At 54.2% G+C, this 17,913-nt stretch overlaps 1 protein-coding gene and 1 long non-coding RNA gene across 2 annotated transcripts in view; both read left to right on the top strand.

Moving 5' to 3' along the window:
• The window catches only part of LOC134424089 (uncharacterized), a 68,091-nt gene extending 60,093 nt beyond the window's left edge, over positions 1–7,998 (top strand). The window contains exon 3 of the long non-coding RNA XR_010029333.1: positions 7,964–7,998. This is a non-coding gene — a long non-coding RNA (uncharacterized LOC134424089). The remainder of the gene's footprint in view (positions 1–7,963) is intronic.
• A 266-nt stretch (positions 7,999–8,264) lies between these two features.
• The window catches only part of ZFHX3 (zinc finger homeobox 3), a 123,866-nt gene continuing 114,217 nt past the window's right edge, over positions 8,265–17,913 (top strand). Inside the window, exon 1 of the mRNA XM_063168255.1 lies at positions 8,265–8,338. The gene's annotated coding sequence lies outside the window, so the exon portion shown is untranslated. The remainder of the gene's footprint in view (positions 8,339–17,913) is intronic.

Genomic DNA, 17,913 nt, shown 5'->3' on the forward strand with positions numbered 1-17,913 from the left:
TCCGTGTTCTGTGCTTTCACCTGACTGATGCTCTACGAAAAGCCTGCATGAGGCTGTGTAAAGAGGCTGCTTTAGAAGGCATGCACAATGTAATATTAGTTCTATTCTTTTTTTATGGGAAATATCTCTGGGGAGAAGCATGAAAGTATATGGAGAAGGTGCTCTTTGATCAGTAAGGTCTAAATGTAGCATCCAAACTGCATGTCTGTTTCTTCATACTATGCTGAAATTCATCTTAAAGTGCGACTCCTGGGTGGGCATTTTCCTGTTTCTTCTTCCTTAGCTTGAGCATTTGGAAGCATTGCCATCAGTTTCGTCTCTGGCCCTGGTGGGGATTGTCCCCAAACTGATTTTGCCACCCTATTGTTACTGTATATTAGTTTTTCAATGTGTGTTTTAATTCCAGTTTTAGCCTGATTGTCAGATCTTCGTTCTGGTTATTCAGCTGAGAACAGGAGGTGGAGGATGGTGTTATGTGAACTGTGTGTCACTGGAGGACAGAACATATGCTGAGGCTGGTCTTTGATGGATTGAAGCTACAGTGGTTTGCAGCTAAGAAAAAAACACTTCACTTTTGTACAGGTATTAAACTGACATCTAAATTTTTTTTAACTCTGTGACAGACATAGGGCTGAGAACTGGTACAGAGAACAGACATTAGGGGAGGAAACAAATCCACCCCAAAACCTCAGTTATTTCAAAACATACCAAAAGTGGATTGACAGTGGATGAAGAGGAGGAGGAGGCAGTAGTGAACACACAACACAGTTCAAGCTGGCAAGGAGCCCTTTCTTGAAGAATGTAAGTTTAACCTTTAGCATTCGAGTGTCTGGGCTTAAGTGTCATTATGAGCAATACTTTCCTCCAGCACAGCCTCTCCTGCTTGGAGGAGGGTTCTGTGCAACCTCATCCATTTTCCCCTTTCCCGTGTATAAAAAATGTGTTTCTGGTTGCATATGCTCTGCCAAGGCCCTTCGGGTGGCAGAGGCTCTGGGCACCGTGCGGGTGGCCCTGGATGGGTCCAGGCAAGGGCCTGCCCAGCCAAGGGGACTGCGGAGACTGCCACGGCTCTGGACTGATGGAGGGAGTGCTTTGGGGTTTGCTGGTTGAATTTAGGCTAAAGGTTGTGTGCCCTGAACTCACAAGTGGAGCTGGCCGGGGCAGGAGTCCCCCCAGGGCACTGCCTGCAGCCAGCCTGTGCCCAGCGCTCGGGCTGCCCAGCCTGGGCACAGCACAACCAGGTACCTGGGCTTGTTGTGGCCACAGGAGGAAAAGGGATCTGCTGGAAAATCCGGGGCTCTGCTTGCTCTGGGGAGAACCAAGCTAAAACGAGGAGCGGGAAGGGATGGACCTGGTGTTGCCATTGTCGTCATCACCCCCTCCAGTGCCACCTTTACCTTTTGATGGAGACATGGAGAAAAAAATTAGAGAGACAGTGGCAGATGAACATCAGACCTGACTGTGGACAGGCTGCATGTGTCCCCTCCCCACCCCCCCAAAATCATCTCCAGCTGTAAAACACTTCAGGGCTGACAGAAACCACACGCAGCCCAGCCATAACCCAATCTGCAAAGCTGCATTCCAACAAAAGCGCAGCGTGGACCTAAAAGAAACACTGTCCAGGATTGCCGTGGCAGGATGGGCGCTGGGCTGGGAGGGCTCCCCCGAGGCCGGGCGCTGGGGAGGGGGCACAGCGAGGCCCCCAGCCCCGCTGGCTCAGCAGGGCCCTCCCGGGGCACAAATGGAAGCATTGTTGGCCGGGGATGGCTGCGGGGGACGCGGCGCTGCGGTCACAGCCCGGGCCCCAATTTCAATATGCGCCGCTCACGTGCCGCAAATGTCAGATGTGCTTATGTTAAATACAGGTAATATCGTGGCGTGCAGCTGGGAGCGTGATTCCTGCAGATATCTTGTCTGATGAATTTTGCATCTCATGTTTGTGATTTTTCTGAGCAAAGAAGTACAGGTTTTAGAGGAATAAGAGCAGATATTTACAAAGAGATAACGATGAACTGTTTGATTAAGTGCGCCAAAGATGCTATGTCAGATCCGATTTCTCACTGCTTACGATGCAGGGGTGGAGGACGTGGTTACTATATAGTAAGTGCAGCTGGTGCTGGTGCTTAACTTGGTGAATAATTCAATGCAGACTTTCCTGCAAATCTCCAGCTTAATTCTGAAATAAGTCGGAGAGAAAGGAGGCTGATGGACTATTTTGCGAGGAGCATTGGGTACCTGGCTGGCACAGAGATGAGAGGGTTGCACTGCTGTCACTGCTCCTGGCCCCAGCGGGGGGGTGAGCACAGGAACTGCCAGCCCTGGGCCGGGGTCCCTGTGCAGCCACTGCACCTGACAGACCCAGACCAGCCCCCAGACAAGCCAAGGTGCCTTGGTCTCCCTGCTGACAGACTCTGAATTCCATGGAAACCACCCTGTAGTCCAGAATTCTTCTCAATGCAGAAAACATGGGGTTTTTTTCCCTAATTCTGGGGAAACTGTAATTTTATTCTGTAACTTATTTTCCTCTTTTATCCCTTTAAGATGGTTCCCAAACATTTATTGTGGGATTTTTCATTTAAAATAGTTTTCTAGGGAAATTACTCTGACAGTGATTTAATTGTTTAATTAAAATCTGACATTGATGACAACATAAATACAATAGACACGAGGTGATACAGGCATTAAATAAGTGCAATTGTGGAATACATCCATAGAGTACTCTGAGCGCATGGAGCCGCTCACAAAGAAATGATGTTCAATATTTATCAGGTTAGTGACTTCTAATTAAATGCCAAGACTTTTTTCTTCATTTCTCTCAAAAAGCCAAGAAACATATAGATGTATTCCAAGTGTTTATTTCCATGGCAAACACATCCACTCGTGTTACGGCCTGCAAAACAAGCAAATGCACATTACAAACCTGCTGTCTGACTGAGGGGTGTTTACTCAGCCTGCCTGCAGCAGCCTTGCCAGGTTTGGGGACAGCTGGAATAGCCCACAGAGGTCCTGTCACTCCCACTGCCTGGAGCACGATGTGTTTTAATAATCAGGTGAAGCCCCAGAAATAGATTGGAGACAAAAGAATAAATGTTCCTTTGAACATCCCCCTCAGCCCAAACCTCCCCAAATCCTACAGCATTTCTTCTAGAGGAATAGTCTCTCCCCTCCAGCACCCCATGTCTCAGGAATAAGGGCAGCAGCCCCCCCCAGTAACTGAGGCAAACGTGACTCCAGAAGAAATCCCTGCTATCTGGCTGAAATTGCTCAGCAGTGTGGCTCTCCAGCCGTGCTGCATTTTTGCATCCCAACAATGACTGTGCTGCTGCTGGAATATCCCTTTCCATGCTTCTTGCTGGGCGTCTCTAAATGGTATCAGCTCGCCTCTGCGGCTCAGCAAGCCCCGTGCAATCCATCGCTGCCGACTGCCCGCCCTTTCCCCTTCCAAACCCAGAACAAACACATCTGCCCCAGCTCGATTCCCCTCAACCTTCCCCCCTTCTCCTGCTCAACTCCTCACAAGCAAACTTTCCAAAGGAAAAGCTAGCTTACCTGGCCAGTGCTTTGGGCATAGAGTCATACAAACTGATCAAGGCAGACATCCTAACTCCAGCACAGGGATTTGATTGCAAATTTCCATTGCAAAGGAGCAGAGGGAACTGGAAATCTGACAAATGCCTTCAAATTGACCTGTGTTTCCACAATGCACGCAGTGTTTAAAATGAATGGCAGACTTTATCATTTGGAGCTCCTTCAAGGACTCTGGCCTTCCATGCTTTGTTCTGATTCTTCAGACACATTTCCAAGAAGCACACAGCTATGGAACTGGATGATATTATGGAGACTTTTTCTAAGCTGAATCTCCCCCCTCCCAACAATAATTTTTAAAGCTTGAATTTTAAAAGATAGCCTGGAACTTTTGTTTAGCTCTCCCCATACATCAGCCCCTTGTGCCCTGTGAGCCTCCAGCACCGCAGAGCCTTGGCCCAGTCCCCCCGTGCTGGGTGGGGAGCAGTGGGATATGCTCAGGGATCCCTACAATTCAGCTGAGTCCCGAGTTTCACCACAGACCTATGCAAATCTGGCCCACCCCTGCCTCCTGAGCCCCTGGCAGCCAGGTCATGTCTCCAGGGGAAGACCTGATCTCGCTGCAGAGTCCAGGGAACCAGAGCTGCTCGCCCCCATTTTACATGTTAAAGATAACAGCTATTCTTGCTGAGAGTCCTGTCCAAAAAGCCATATTCACTGCCTTGGAAAAACATTTTGCTTCAAAGTTGTTCCTCTCAATTTGTATACATTTCTGCAAATAATAACTTCCCTTGAAAGCGCCGCTATTCGTTCCGTCTGTTCAAAATAACATAGAAATGAAATGATACAAATCTTTGCGCAAATACATCAGATATGCCATGAGACAAAAAAAACGGGTTAATCTAATAATTCAGCTGTGTCTTTAGCAAGTTTCCTATGGGAAAAATCAGTCTTATTTTCCCTGCAGATCTGATACTAAGAGCTTCTTTCCGCTAAGCACATTAAAAGCTATTTGAACCCAAAATCCCATCTATGCGTATGCAGAGATACACATATAGAAACAAGAGGCACCCACACAATTGCAGATGAGGCTGTATCAAAATTTCTAATTAAAGTAAGGGAAGCCCCTTTTTATATTTTAGCAACCAGGATTGTCTTTTTGTCTAGAACAAAGAAATCTTATGGAAAGTAAATTTTTTAGAGGAGACACACGTGCACATACATGTAATCATACCTAACGATTTCTGTACGAATTATCCCTTAATTCCTTGGCTGTGTTTCGGTGTTTGCGTAGTGGTTTATCCGCTGGTCCTGCAGCCGTCACTTGTTCCTTCCCTTCTTTTCACACACAGCCTCCCCTCATCACCTCTTTTTGCAACCTGGAAAACTGGGAACTCTCTGTTTCCCCAGCCTCCAGACGTCCGCGTCCAGGACGAGGGGCAAACCTCTGCCCTCTGCTCATCTGCTGTTTCCCTTCCCAGCCTGAGCTGCCGCCTTGCCAGGAGGGGAGGGAAGGATGTCCTAGGACTTGACCCCGGGGCAGAGCCTGCTCGGGCTGGAGCAGCTCCCAGGAGGGTGGGGGGCCGCGGGGCGCACGCCCCTCTCCCCGCTTAACCCCTGCGCTCCTCTGGCCCGGCGCCCGCTGCCCCGCTCGCTGCCGGGCGCTCGGGCTGCGCCGGGAGCGCGGCGGAGAAGAAAGGCGCAGGGGCTGGGGCAGGAGGGCTGCGCGCAGCGCGGCCGGAGCAGCAGCGGGATCTCGAGCGGGGGATGTTTGGTTTGTGTTAACTACCCAGACAGATGCACTTCGGCATGTTTGCCTTTATGGGATCCATATGTTGTCATGGGAAATTAGAGGACAGCGGCACACAGCTCGAATTCCCGATGCGAGCGCAGAGACAACATCCGTGGCTCCAGCCCGCGCTCGCACACGTCCCTGTGGAGGTGCCTATTTCTGGAGCATCCACAGGCACTCCTTTGCTCCCCAACTTCCCCGCACATTTCCTCTTGCTTTGCTCTGCAAAAAGTGTGGCCACAGGCAGCATCCGCAGCCTGGGCCACCAGATCCACCGCCTCAGGGGAAAAGAGGCACTTTTCTAAGTTATCCCAAGTGCTAAAGACAAGGGTTACTTTACTCTCACCTCAACTTCTTCCTCAACCCACGTTTGGTTCACGTTCAGCAAGAACAGCTACAAATTACATGCACTTTCCCAGGCAGCGTACCAAGCAGCCCCAAAAAATTCTGATTCCCACAGGGCTCCGTGCTTTGGGGCTTGGTTGGTTTTTGTTTGGGTTTTTTCTCTTTTTTTTTTCTTTCTTTTTTTTTTTTTTTTTTGGGGTTGTGTGGTTGTTTTTTGTTTTTTTTTTAGAGGGGGGTTTCTTGGGGGGGCGTTGGTTTTGTTTTGGTGGGGTTTTTTGGGGAGATGTTTTATTTTTTGGTTTGGTTTATTTTTTTCGAAAGATGAGTATATTAACAATTATTCTTTCATAAAACCAGACATGTATCAAGCAGGGAGTGACAGATTTTTAAGGGCAGATTTTAAACGCAAACTGGTCCCCCTCTGGAGTCAATCAGAGCACCAAGACACACACAGCACGTCTGGGTCACTGGGCACACCAGGGCTGCAGGTACAACACCCCCAGAACCGTGGCACCTACCGAACCCTGAGTCCCAAAACCTGCGACTTTCTCCCAAGCGCCAGACACCTCCAGCAATGCACCAACAGCACAGGCAAATTCCTGATCACCCGTCCTCTTCCTTCACCCCCATCCCACTTAAAGGGACTTGTCAAAATTCCAAATGGCAGCCCCCACGTTAAGAAACAGGGAAAGCTCAAGACATTTGATTATAATAGGTACTAACAAACATGCAGTTTATTACCTTGCAGTATAAAATACATCTACATTAAGGTTCTCCCAAATGGAAAAACTGACCGCAACTGCATTCCTCGTTCAGAGCTATGAAACAAACCGTGAAGATAATTATTTGAGTTATTATGAAAATAAAAAAAAAAGAAAAAAAAGGTTAAAAAAAGGAAGAAAGAAAAGCAAGAAAGAAAAAAGAGCTCCTTTAGATTTTCAAGACATTATTTAATTTAGATGCATTTCTGCTAATAATAAAAATAGCCTCTTACAGAAACATGAAAAAAACCATATTCCTGATGCCTGGATAGAGATTCTTTACTGGTTCACCTCCTTCTAAAATTCAAATCCCACATTCCCAGCGATCATCTACATTTCTCGCTAGGGCTGGAATGGGGAGGGACAAGCTCCTGGAAATAAAAATTTTAAATAATAATCAGACATGGACCCGAGCAGAAAGTGAAAAACGTTACCGTTAGGCTAGAGAAATAATTATTTAATCAAAGCAGAGGTTCTGGTGGGACTGGAGGAATGTTGTATCCTCTCCTAAAAAAAAAAAAAAAAAAAAAAAAGGAAAAAAAAAAGAAAAAAGAAAAAAAAAGAAAAAGAAAAAAGGGGGAAAAAAGAGGAGGGGGGTGGGGGGAAGAAAAGAGAAAGCAAGAAAGAAAAAAGGCAGAGGCACAGCCGCCTCCTGGAGTTCCCCATTGTCCGGGGCCATAGAGAGCCCCAGAATGGCATTAAACTCACAAAAGGCACATTGTGCGGGGGACAAAAAAAGCCCCTTCTTCTACAATAACTTTTAGCTTCTTATTTTTAGAAAATGACAAAGCTGTTGCCAGCGATGGCTGGTGAAACCTGTAGCCCGGCTCCCAGCGCGGCCGGCCGCGGCCGCATTGATCCGCCGGCCCGCTCGGAGCGGCGGCCGCCAAGTTTGAACGGGGCCGCGCCGCGCCGCGGGGATGCTGCGGGGATGCTGCGGGCGGCGGCGGCGGGGCCGGCGCGCAAAGTTGGGATCGCTGCCGGACGCAACTTTCCCAGCGGCTCCCGGGGAAACTTCGGCGGCGGCGGGGGTCGGCCCGCCCCGGCTGTGCCCTGCGCGGGGCGGCGCGGCCCCGCCCGGGGCGCGGGGGCAGGTGGCCCCGCGGAGGTCCCGGCAGCCGGAGCGGAGCGGCGCGGAGCCGCCGGCCGGCCCCGCGCCCCCTGCCCCGGGCGGCACGGCGCGGCACGGCGCGGCACGGCACGGCGCGGCACGGCGCGGGCAGGGCGCTGCGCGGGGCAGCGCGGCGGGGCGCGGAGCGGGGCCGGGCCGGGCCCCCCCGCCGCGGGCTGGGGGCCGGCCGCTTGCCCCAAGTTTCGGTGCGGCGCCGCCGCCGCCGCGCTCCCCCCGCCCGCTCCTGCGCGCTCGCTCCCTCCCCCGCCGCCTGGGCTGAATCTTATTGATCCAGAAGGTGGCTAATTAGCCCTTCCCGTCGTGCCTGGGTAATGAGGCACATGCGCACTGCACTAATCAGCCATTTTTTGCAGGAAACTAATTAGCAGAATAAAGATCCAAAGAGTTTTTTTTCTTCCCAATCATCAGATCTGAGTCCGGGCGCTTCCTGCTCCGGCGACCGCCAGCCCCGCCGCCCGCTCCGCGCCCGCCGCCCGCTCCGCTCCGCGCCCGCCGCTCCGCCCCGACCCGCCGCCGCCGCTGCTGCTGCCGCCGCCCGCGGCCCCCTCTCTCCGGGGGGCTGCAAACTCCCCGACAACGATGCTGCTGCTGGGCAGCGGCGGCGGCGGCGGCGGCTCCCGCTCGGCTCCGGCTGCTGCCCCCGGCTCCCGCTGCTGCTGCCCCGGGCCCCTCCGCGGAGCCCCGCGCTCCTGCCGCCGCAGCCGCCGCAGCCTGCATGGGATCTGTAGCCCCCGCGCCGCCGCCCGGGATTAAAAGCGCCGCCGCCGCCGGAGCAGCGACCGCGTAAGTGGCAACTTTTCTGCCCTGTCCCCCGCTCGGGCTCCTCCTGCTCGGGGCGCCCGGGCTGCTTTGCATGGGGCTGGTCCGGCCCCCCCTCCCGTCCGCTCCCACCCACCGCCCCGGATCCCCCAGCAAACTTTGTGCCGCTCGCCGTCCCGGAGCCCCGCCGCCGCCGCCGGGGACGCGCAGGTGCCGGCGCCGCGGGGGCCGCTACGCGCCCGCGGACCCCCCCGCCCCGCCCGCCGGCCATGGCCGCGGGGCGCGCAGCGAGCGCGGCGCCCGCCCGGCCGCTTTGTGCGCCGCGGGGCCGGCGGCGGGGGCCCGGCCTCGCGCGGAGCCCGCGCCCCCCGGGACCCCGCCGGGCCGCGACCGCTCCGCGCCGGGGACGCGCCGGAAAACAAAGGGGCGAAGAAAGTGCCGAAAACTGCCCCGGCGGCGGCGGGCCCGGCCCCGGGGAGCCCCGCGCCCCGCGGCCCGCACGGCCTGGCCGCGCACAGCCGCGGCGATTCTTGTTCCCCGCGGGCGGCTCGGTGCGGGAGCGCGGCGGGGGCGGGCGGCACCGCAGGCCGAGCCCGCTCGGGGCCGGGGTTAATGACTCGGGGCTGCATCGCCCGGTGCTTGTCGCGCTACGTGAAACGCGGGTCGCTGTCGGTCCCCGCCGGGACCCGCCGCGCTCGGGTTCCCGCTGCCGCTCGCACCCTCTGAGGGGAGCGTGTGTGTGTGTGTAATGTATTGCCCTGGCTGTGCACGGCGTGCGTGGGTGCCACGCACACGCGGGATTCGGACTGTGAATTATTTATAATTTGTGTTGCGTTTGTGTCTTTGTCCTCTTTTTTTTTTTTTTTTTTAATTATTCAGTTCCTCTCGCCCTCCCCCCCGCCCCCCCCACCCCCGCCTCCTCTTTTTAAAACAAACAAACAAAAATTGATTCCGAGCAAGGTCTGTTTCTTTCTCCCGCTGTGCTTGGGGCTGCTCTCAGTATGTCCTGGACTCTAACGCAACCGTGTCCCCTCTGCGCCGGCTGTCTTTCTCCTCTTCTTGCTCCTGTTTAATATGGAGCAATTTTCTGGAGACTCGGTGACTCCCTCCTTAGGGTCACATTGAGTTCGAATACAACTGAAGGTGCAGGAATCCTCCGACGGAGGAAATAGGAGAATAGAGAAAATGGGGTCAAGTTGGCTGCTTAGAGGCCAAAACTCCCATAGCTGCCTTTAAAAATATATGTATAATATTTGGCTTTCCTCGCTGTATTACGGATTGTAGCTTCCCCTTTCAGGTATTTTCCTTACAGCTTAAAGCCCTCGCTTCCTTTTGCCTCCCCCCCTTGCACCCTCCCCCTGTTAAGGGAGAGGGGGGGGGGAGGAGGGAAAATAAAAGGAAAAGAAATGGGGGGGGAGAGAGGGGAAAAAATAAAACCCATTGAGTTTAGGCAAATAAGGTTTGGTCTCCGTATCCTATTACAAAGCACTTTGAATATGCAAGACATCACACAAGACCAGTTATTCCAGTTACGACAAACTTAAAAAGAGAAAAAAGCGAGGCATGTTTAGATTGTAATTTGTTAGAGCAAGATCCGTATTTAAAATTCCATCTTTTAAATATTTTTTTTTCTACCCTTGCTTTATATCCAGCCTTTTCTAATGTCTGGGTTGGGTTTTTGTTTTTGGGGTTTGTTTTTTTGGGTTTTTTTGCATTATTATTAAAATCTTTCCATCGAGTTTAGGAAGACCGCTGCGAGCAACACATTTTCTGTATTTTTGTTCCTGTATCTCGGAGGAGAGTTGGCAGGGATTCTGTGGTTTGCAGTTACACAATATGTTATCATGTTTTTAATCACTAAATCATTGCAGTGGTTATAGATTTACAGTCTTAGGGTATTACTGAGCGGCGCGGCGCAGCCCGTGTGTGCGGGGACATACGAGAGCATGCCGTTAACATGCTCGTGAACTTTGCTTTTAAATCATTTCCCGGCCGAGCCGCGGCAGAGTGCGGAGCCAGCGTTTTGGCATCACCCCTCCACGCACTTGAGGAAAGTTTGTGCAACCCCGGCGGCAGGGCAGGAGCTCCGATGGGCGTCGAGCGCGCCCCGTCCTGCGGCGCTGGCGGTAAGCGGCGGGTCAGGGGGTGCGAGGGGTGCCCGCTGGGCCGGGGCCACCACCTGCATGGCCGGGGGGATCGGGCCGCCCCACCGGCCGCCCTCTGCTCCCGGTTCCCCCTTTATTATGTAACAGAGCCCTCGGCAGCATTAAAAATTCAGCATTACAAGCTGATTGTAATGCTCCCTCATTAGGGAGCACTGTCTGGTCCGGCACCGAGCGAAGACGGAGCGTGGCTTTTCGGCTGCCGCAGCAGCGGAGGCCGGGGAGCAGCCGGGAGGGGGGACAGGGGGTGTCCCATGGCCCCGACAGAGGGTCACGCTGGGCTCCCCACCACCATGGAGCGCCGGCCCTGCGGCCAGGCCCAGGCCTCGCCAGGCTTCTTTCCCCTGTGCGGCTGCCTGAGCTGCCTCCTGCCCGGTCCCGCTCCGCAGGCTGTCTTCCACTGGAACAAAAGCAAAGAAAAGGCACGTTAGAGGGTAGCGAAACTCTGCATCTGGCCCCAGAAGTTGCTTTGCTGTATTTGTATTTTTTTTCTCCTTGTCTTTTCTTTTTAACGCGGTCATTTTGTGAACAGAGGGCAGCAGGAAGTTGGCTCCAGCCCCTCTCCCGCGCCGCGGTGCCGGCCGCAGCAGCTCTGGTCCTCAGCTGCAGAGCCTCCGGACCCTCCCTCCCTCCCACCCTGCTGCTGCCTTTTGTTCCCGCAGGACACAGCCAAGGTGCTGCTTGGCAGGCCAGGGCGGTGTGGGCGGCCCCGTGTGCCTGGCACCATCGCCCGGCCCTGTCGCGGTCGCTGTCACACCGGGCCCAGCGGTGGCTGCTCTGACAAAAGCAGAGGCGTGTGTTCCTCTTTCACGTCTCTGCGTTGACCCCCGCCCCGGGTGCTGTCGGTGTCGTGCCAGAGGCCAGGAGCGGCAGATTTGCTTTGGGCCTGGCCGGTGGTTGAAAGGCTTCAGCAGGAATCGCTGAATCCCAAGCTGATGGACGCACAGCTGGCTGCGTCAGCCTCCCTGTTAACACCTCCTTCCGCTTTCCAAAATAACAGTAATAGCAGTAATAATAAGAAAAAATATGTTACATGGAGAAGCAGGAAAAGGACTAGTGGGCTTTTACATCAACTTTATTCACGTGCCGTGTTTTGTTCTGCGGGGGCTCGATCCCTTGTGGGAGCATTTCCCTGCCAGCGTTGCTTTCTCATCTGTGGTGGGAGAATTTTCGGCAACCATCTTCTGTGGGTGCTGGCGCCGGCCCTGCCGGGGCTGGAGGTGTGTTTGCGCTGCAGAGATCGATTCTGGAGGGACAGGCTTGGGAGAGGCTGAGCATTCCAGAGCTCCTGCATCCCTTCATCAGAGCGTGGCCAAGGTTTGGCCTTTGTGTGGCTTTGCTTTGGGGGCTGTGCAGCCGTGGGTGCGTCCGGCTGGCAGGAGAAGTGGGCTGTGAACAAAGCTGGGTCACCACGGGTCCCTCTGGCTCAGCATGTGCCGGACCCCTGTGCTGCTTGCAGGCTCCTGCGACTGACGGCTGTGGGGGCTTCAGCCTGGGAGAGGCCCCCGGGGCCACGGCAGGTGCCTGTGGGGGCTGTCCCCGCTGTGCTGCTCCTGTTCCTTAAGGGTGGGTCATTCCCCACGCCGACTGGGAGCCCTGGAGGAGGCTGTCCGCCCCTGGGGAGGTGCAGGGGGAGACTAGAGAGAGCAGCTTCTCTCTGGGGAGCAGGGCTGCCCTTCCCTCCTCCCTCCCTGCTCGACAGCCAAAATTCAGGGTGGGTGTCCAGCGCATGGCGGCAGTGATGGGCCTGTCGAGGGCTGTCGTGGCAGGAGAGTGGGAATCAAAACATCTGTGCGCAGGCCTGGGCGCTGCAGCCTCTAATGGTTTTGACGGAGCTGTTGTGGTCTGTTGTCTGGAAAATCTGCATTCTGCACCGTGCCCGAGGGGGCCGCGGCACCGCAGACCGTGGCGGTACCTAAATATAACCGCCTCGCGCCGAGGGGTGAGGTGAGGGCAGCGGGAGCAGGCCGCCCGCTCGCCTTCTGCTTTGTCTCTGATCTACGATTCAGGCATTCTGCTTTGCTCCCGAGCTTGGGTTTGGAGAAATAGATAAATTCCAGCTAGTTTAAAAAAAAAAAAAAAAAAACCAAGAAAACCAAAACAGGGTGGATGAGTTGGGCTTCCCTCGCTGCCGGCAGTGGTCCTGCTGCTGGGCTGAAGATCCCACCAGCCCCGGCCGCCCCTGCCGTCCTCGTTCCCCTTGGAGATGCTACGGGTCTTGCTGAGGTCTCGCTGTGCCGGCAAGAAGCCAGAGCTTCCAGCGCTTCCTTGTTGGCTGTGCCGGACAGACGTGTCCATCTGTCGGTGCGGGAGGTGGGTGCTCGTCGCCGCAGCAACGCTGGCTGTGTGCGGGGCTGCGAGTGCCAGGTGTGCATCGTGCGTGTGCCAGAGGTGGCTGTGAGCACAGTCCTACTTCGATCCCACACAAAATTACTTTTTGGCTGGGGATGTCAGGAAGGGAGCTCAACGCAGGCCGCAGCTGGTGGTGGCTGCCACCGTGTTCCAGGCACTGCTGAGGTGCAGGGACAGTGGGAGGATAGCGGGTGCTGCTGGCAGGCTGCGGCCCCCCAGCTTTGCCCTTGAGTTTGCTGCTGGGAGAGACGCTTGGCTGTTGATTGTAATTTCATTATGTCACAAGTGCCAAACATGCATCTCGCTATGAAAAGGCAAAGAGGACCAGCAGTATTTTTCTTTTTTCCCCCCGGAAAACAAACATTTCACAGTGTTCTGAATTTACTGTTGAACATGAGGATGCTGGCCTTGTGGTAGCCAGGCTTTCAGGTATTAAATCTGGTGAGGGCCGAGCTGTGCAGGTTCCTTGGCTTGGCAGTAATGCTAGAGCAGACAATGTGCTTGGCAGCTCTGGTAAAAGGTTTTCTCCTGTCCTCCACCCGCCATGGTGTCTGGGAAAGTGGAGACTGCAGGGCCTGTAACATGTTAGCTCTTAGAGTTTATTTACGTGGCCCAAGCGTGCCTGCTGAAGCATCGGGTCCCTGCCCAGGAAAGATGGGAGCTATTCCCAAACCCTCAGGTCCCTGTGTTCTGCCTTGGGCTCACCCTAGGCTTCCAGCTGCGCTTTCCTGGCTGGTGGCAGCCTGGCTCTGAAATGGCTGGTTAGGTTGGTTGGGTGGCAGGGGGTTTAGCCCTCCTTCCGCGCTGCCTTGTGCAAACAGAGCGGCGCTCGATGCGGGCTCGGCGCACAAACAACATGGCTGATGGTGACATGGCGATGGCGTGCTTGATCCTGCTGGGCCGGGCTGGGCTTCCTGAGTGACTGTGACGTCTGGGCTCAGAGGGTTTGGGTCTTCTTGTTATGGTGGAATTGAATGAGGAAGGGGGAGGTGAAGAGGCACAGCTGGCTGACTGCCATCAGGTGCAGGTCGTTTGGGCTCACTAGCGCGGTCAGGTGCATGTTGTTTGAGATGATGCAGAATCTAGGACTTCCTGCCCAAGGTGTGTTTGCTGAGGTACCATGTGGTGAAAAAACATGTCGCCAGGCCTGAAGGTTGGTTCAGGAGACAGAGCAAGGGAAGTGCTCGGAGCTACTAGGTATATGAGAGCTGCAGAGTCTGCAAACCAGCCCTGCTCCTGCAGTGTGAAGGTATTCTGGATTCAGGCTGTGCACAGCAGCTTGTGCATTTTCGCTGTACCTCTGGTGTTGCAGAGGCTGGCGCCCAGCCCCTTGGACACCTGGAAAGCAGAGCAGGGGCTCTGCCGTGCTGGGGTGCAGGAGGCTCCCGCACGATGGCTGCGGAGGCGATGCTGCCAGGCTGTGGTTCCTGGGCTGTGCCGTGTTGGACAGGGCTGGGTGTCGGTGCCGGTGCAGGAGCTGCTCTCGGGTGAGCTGTAGCAGTGTGCTCCTGGCTGCTGGAGTGGTGCTGCTGGGCGGTCTTGGCTCCTGGTGCGTGTCCCCGGATGGGGCTGAGGCTGCTTTGTGCCGTGCCGTGTGGGTGAGCTGAGGCTGGGGAGCACAGGGCAGCCGGCCACCATGTCCCCGTGTCCTTGCACGGTTCCCACCGCAGCCCCTGACTGTGCCAGACAGAACTGTAGATGTCAGGCTTTGCACAGAAAGGAGAGCGGGGAGGGAGGGCGAGGAGGAGGCACAAGCGCGCAGCAGCAGGGCTGTGAGGTTCAAATTAACCTTGTGCTTTGTTGGTGTCGGAGTGAGGCACCACGGCCGCCAGCACGGTGCGGGCCCATGTCACTCACACCGGGCTGCGTGCAGCGGCAGGGCCGGCGGCAGGGTCAATAGCAGGGCCGGCAGCAGAGCCAGCAGCAGGGCGTCCCTCCTGGTGCTGCTGGGCTGGGGCACTGCAGGTGCCCAGGGCAGTGTTGGGCCCAGGCACTGGAGATGAAGGCGCCCAGTGGGACCCAGGGGCTGGCAGGGCTCACCGTGTCCCCAGGGTGCTGCAGTCAGTGCCTTTGCATCTGATTTTGAGAGTGGGTGCTCTGGCCATTCTTCTGGAAGCTGGGTCTGCAGCACCCAGACATGTGCTCCTACACACAGCTGCTTCAGATGTCAAAGCCTAAATTTCTCCTCTTTAATTTTCTCCTGTTAATTTTGTCTCTTTTAGTCTTACATACTTCCTTCCCCAGTTCCTTTCTTCTTGGTGTTTTTCATCTTCCATAGAGACAGTTAAAAGCAGCTTAACACCGTGAGCTTGTTTGGAAGTCAAAAGATCCGTTTCAGCTCTGACACTGACTTTGGGCAAGACACCAAGTGTTTGCCTCAGCTGGAGGATGAAATGGGATGATGCGTAGTTCACATGCAGGGACTGTAAGTGGAGGTTAATTGTGAAAAATCACAACATGTTTTAAATCCCCAGAGCATTGTTGCATCCTTAAATTTTAAATGGGAGTACCTGCTGTGCTGGGGGTAGCTGTGGAGCAGAGGGATTGTCCAGAGCACCTCAGCACCCGCCAGCAGGGCGTCGTGCTGGAGACCTGTGCTGTGGTACTGGAGAAATGGAGCTGGTTGGTCCTTGTTTTGAGACACCTTCTCATCCCTCCTGGTGTTGCTGCTTTTTGGGGCACGGAGCACTGGGCTGGAGGGCTGGTCGTGTTGGCTAGGGTTTGTAATTCTAGAGAGTCCAAGTAGAGGCAGCTGTGAAGGTGTAGGCAGGTGTACGTTCTGAGCTCCTGTGGGCACGGTGCTGGGCCCGCAGCACAGCTGGAGGAGGCAGCACTGGCTTGGTGTGTTACTGGTCAAGCAGTGGGGATGGTGGGCAAGAGGCACACAGTGCCCCACAGCAGTGCTGCAGGAGGGCCGGCAGGGTGGGTTTGTGGCAGTCCCTCATGGCTGGCAGAGGGCAGAGCAGGTGGTGAGCTGGGCATTGCTGCCAGCCTGTGCCCTTTGCTGCCCACGGAGCCTGTCCTGAGCTGTGTGCTGCGGTAGGATGCCAGCCCTGGGGAGGGTGGTCAGCACCACGTGCCCCTCTGCTATTTCACAGAGCAGTTACTTGGTGAATAGCAGTGCCTGTCTGAAGGAGCTGCCACAGATTTTTTTATTTCCTTGCTTTATTTTAACCAGCCTCTCCATTGTTTCCTCTTTATTTTGGGTGACGTGGAGGTCCCGGAGGTTTGCATGAGATGCTGGAAATCACCCAGGTGGTGGGTCTGGTGCCAGCGCAGCCCTGTGTGAAAAGCTGCCCTCATGGCAGGCTTGCAGCAGTTTCACCTGGAACTACAGATGTGTGAACAACCAAGCCAAGCTCTGGGAGTGCCTGGGGGATTGCTTGGAGCCCATGCAGGAGCAGGAGGAGGGTTGAGCTCTGTCCTGCACAGCAGCAGCTGGGGTCAGCCTCACAGGAGGAGCAGCATGACTGATTACTCTTCTCTTGAAACCTCCCAGCTGTGCCTGTGCCTGCAGACCTACTTGCCAGAAGCCCCCTCCATGGTCCTCCTTAGCAGTGTAACTGGAAGTGTCCAGCCAGCCACCTCTCTAGCTGTGTTCCTCCTCTGAGCATCCTTTTGTGTCTCTGGGATGATGGGATGCTCTCTTGGGACTGGAGGTTTCCTTCCTTGAGTCCAAGTAGCCACTGGCTGTGTGGATGTCTGCTTACTTTAGGCGGGAACTGGATGTCAGGATTCTGGTTTTTATACCCCCAGCAATCTTTTTCTCAGGCCCTTCTTGCTTCTGGGTATGAAGCCCGTGAAGTAGCAATGGTCAGTGAGATGTGTTTGGTGAGATTCCTCGAGAAGCACTGGCTGTCCTCTGGAGAGCTGAAGTTCCATACAGCTGGAGAAATTACTGGGGAGGTGTTGGGCACAGACATGGGTATTTTACTGCTGGTGGTGCTCAGTGAGTCTTCTGCATTTTAAAATGAAAAAAAAAAACGTGGAGAAACCAAAAAAGCTCCAGCTGCCATTGAAGCATAGCCTGCCAGGAGGTGGAGGGGAGGAGTATTTTGGTCACAGTTTTCCCCTGTGCACATTTTTGAGATATTAAAAGCTGTGTCTGTGTCTTGTTGCTGGACTGTGGAGTAGGACTGGGTGATTTCTCAGCTGCTGCTTGAATTTACTTGTGTTAAGACTCAGCTATCTCCATTAATGGCATTACCTGGTTGTTGAACAGTCCCAAGTGATGCCCTTGGCTGCCCGTGGCCAGCACAGAGGGGAGGGGGAACTGAAGTCAGCCCCATGGTGCAGGTCACTATGAGGAGGCCAGGGCAGTTCTGAGCCCCAGAGATGGCTCCTGACTCTCTGGTGACTGGAAATAAAAGGTCTGAGAGTCTTAGTGTGCAGATCTTTTACAAAAGGGGAAGAAAATGGTAAAATAAAGCTTCTTTCAGTAGAAATAGCTACAGTGAGTACTGTGGGAGAAAGGACAGAGGAATTGTTCTTTAATGTTCTCATGGTGTCTTGAGTGTGAAAGTTTTTTGTTTGGTTGGTTTTATATTTTAAAGTTCCTTCTTCCTTGTATGAGCCTCTTGCACAGCAGAGGAAGAGAAACACTTAACAAAAATAGAGCCTGTGTTTGCCTAAAATGAGGTTGCTGTGGCATGTTTAGGACTCGAGACTGTGACTTTGAAGCTGACTGCATTTCACGCTGCTGATACCCTTTTAACTGTCTTAAGTAAACAGTGCAGTTGGGCTCTGAGAAGTGCCTGGTGAAAACTGTGCTTGGCTCCTCATTCTCACTGTTTCAGAGGTTTTCAGAACAAATACCTTCTGCTTACCAGCACTCTTCCTGCTTAGAAAAGTTTGCATTGATTTATTATTATTTTTTCAAAGGATTTACTTGCACATTAGAATGCCCCGTGGACATTATTTTCAGTTCAAGGAGGGTTTATTTTAGTTTGGCTTAATTGAATTGGAAACAGTTATGAGCTGTACCAAAGCAACTTGGATTTCAAACCAAAACAGAACATCCTGTTCACACGAGCAGGTTCACACTATGTTTGCAGCCTGCACTGAATTCCCCTGGTTTACCTGTAT

This window comes from Melospiza melodia, chromosome 13 (assembly GCF_035770615.1).
Source record: "Melospiza melodia melodia isolate bMelMel2 chromosome 13, bMelMel2.pri, whole genome shotgun sequence".
Lineage (NCBI taxonomy): Eukaryota > Metazoa > Chordata > Aves > Passeriformes > Passerellidae > Melospiza > Melospiza melodia.